The following is a 2861-nucleotide window of genomic DNA, read 5'->3' on the forward strand; positions in this document are numbered from 1 at the left end:
ATGTATAATTCCAAATCCTAAGTGCTGGAGTATAGAACCAAAACAACACATTGGTCACTGTCCCAATACTTTGCAGCTCACTGTAGATCAAATAAGTGAATAACAATTAATCACAGTCATATTCCTCCAAAACACCCCATGTTGCATCATCCACATACTCAGGAGATCCACTGTTTTGTTCAACTAAAGTGACATTGAGGTTATATGCTGAGTATACTAAACATTAAGAACACCTTCCTACTATTGAATTGAACCCCCTCTGTTTTGCCCTGAGGACAGCCTCAATTTGTCTCTACTCTATAAGGTGTCAAAAGCGTTCCACAGGGATGGGGGCCCCATGTTGACTCCAATGCTTCCCACAGTTGTGTCAAGTTGGCTGGATGTCCTTTGTGTGGTGAGCCATTCTTAATACACACAGAAAACTGTTGAACATGAAAAACCCAGCAGTGTTGCAGTGCTTGAAACAAACCGGTGCGCCTGGCACCTACTACCATACCCTGTTCAAAGGCACTTAAATATGTGTCTTGCCCATTCACCCTCTGAATGGCACACATACACAATCCATGTCTCAATTGTCTCAAGGCTTCAAAATAATTTTTCAACCTGTCTTCCCCCTTCATCTACAGTGATTGAAGTAGATTTCACAAGTGACATCAATAAGGGATCATAGCTTTCACCTGGTCAGTCTGTAATGGAAAGAGCAGGTGTTCATAATGTTTTGTGTACTCAGTGTATATCGTCGATATGGAACAAGCAACACTGACCGTAGCTCATTGTCTTAGGGCACTATGGTGCATAACGGTCTGAGTGGCCTTTGGTGTAGAAGCTTATGTGTCACTAGAGGGAGCCAAAAGCATGCCACACCTGCGAGAGCAATCGGTGCAGTTCAGTAACATCAATTCACACTGTTTACAGAAATCTGATTGTCTTTCTATATCTGATGTTTTTTTTCTGACTGTCCACTCAGTTTTAAATGTGACCCATATCAGATTTGCACATTAAAACTGATGTAGCATCGGAAGTAGCCATGCTCATTTTCTGTCACTGTTCCTTTAAATGTATGGTTGTCATGGTAACAATAGGCCATGTTAAAAAATATATATATATCTGATCTGAGCGTCAGAACTGAGGTCGCATATGGAGTATGGGTTTGTATCAGGAATGAGATCCACATATGGAGGTTGTATATATTGGAAGTCAACAGATAAGGTTTTTTGCTGTTTACACATTGGAGAAAAGATCAGATAGGTATTAGATATGAAAACAATTGACAATAGACCTGCATATTTTTCTGCACTTCCTGGGTAATGACAGTCATAGACTCACTCTATGAGACTGAGACTATGAGACTGAGACTCTGAGACTGAGACTATGAGACTGAGACTCTGAGACTGAGACTCTATGAGACTGAGACAGACTCTATGAGACTGAGACTCTATGAGACTGAGACTATAGGACTGAGACTCTATGAGACTGAGACTGTATGAGACTGAGATTCTATGAGACTGAGACTCTATGAGACTGAGACTGAGACTATGAGACTGAGTCTCTATGAGACTGAGACGATGAGACTGAGACTGAGACTATGAGACTGAGTCTCTATGAGACTGAGACGATGAGACTATGAGAGGGAGACTCTATGAGACTGAAACTCTATGAGACTGAGACTATGAGACTCTATGATACTGAGACTATGAGACTATGAGACAGACTCTATGAGACTGAGACTATGAGACTTAGACAATGAGACTGAGACTATGAGACTGAGACTGTATGAGACTGAGACTATAGGACTGAGACTCTATGAGACTGAGACTATGAGACTGAGACTCTATGAGACTGAGACTAAGAGACTGAGACTCTATGATACTGAGACTATGAGACTATGAGACTGAGACTCTATGAGACTGAGACTGTATGAGACTATGAGACTAAGACTCTATGAGACTGAGACTATGAGACTGAGACTCTATGAGACTGAGACTATGAGACTGAGACTGAGACTCTATGAGACTGAGACTCTATGAGACTGAGACTAAGAGACTGAGACTCTATGAGACTGAGACTATGAGACTGAGAATCTATGAGACTGAGACTATGAGACTGAGACTCTATGAGACTGAGACGATGAGACTGAGACTGAGACTATGAGACTGAGTCTCTATGAGACTGAGACGATGAGACTATGAGAGGGAGACTCTATGAGACTGAAACTCTATGAGACTGAGACTATGAGACTCTATGATACTGAGACTATGAGACTATGAGACAGACTCTATGAGACTGAGACTATGAGACTTAGACAATGAGACTGAGACTATGAGACTGAGACTGTATGAGACTGAGACTATAGGACTGAGACTCTATGAGACTGAGACTATGAGACTGAGACTCTATGAGACTGAGACTAAGAGACTGAGACTCTATGATACTGAGACTATGAGACTATGAGACTGAGACTCTATGAGACTGAAACTCTATGAGCCCGAGACTATGAGACTATGAGACTCTATGATACTGAGAATATGAGACTATGAGACAGACTCTATGAGACTGAGACTATGAGACTGAGACTCTGAGACTGAGACTCTATGAGACTGAGACTCTATGAGTCTGAGACTATGAGACAGACTCTGAGACTGAGACTCTATGAGACTGAGACTATAGGACTGAGACTCTATGAGACTGAGACTCTATGAGACTGAGACTATGAGACTGAGTCTCTATGAGACTGAGACGATGAGACTATGAGAGGGAGACTCTATGAGACTGAAACTCTATGAGCCCGAGACTATGAGACTATGAGACTCTATGATACTGAGAATATGAGACTATGAGACTATGAGACAGACTCTATGAGA

This window comes from Oncorhynchus masou, chromosome 28, assembly GCF_036934945.1.
Source record: "Oncorhynchus masou masou isolate Uvic2021 chromosome 28, UVic_Omas_1.1, whole genome shotgun sequence".
Lineage (NCBI taxonomy): Eukaryota > Metazoa > Chordata > Actinopteri > Salmoniformes > Salmonidae > Oncorhynchus > Oncorhynchus masou.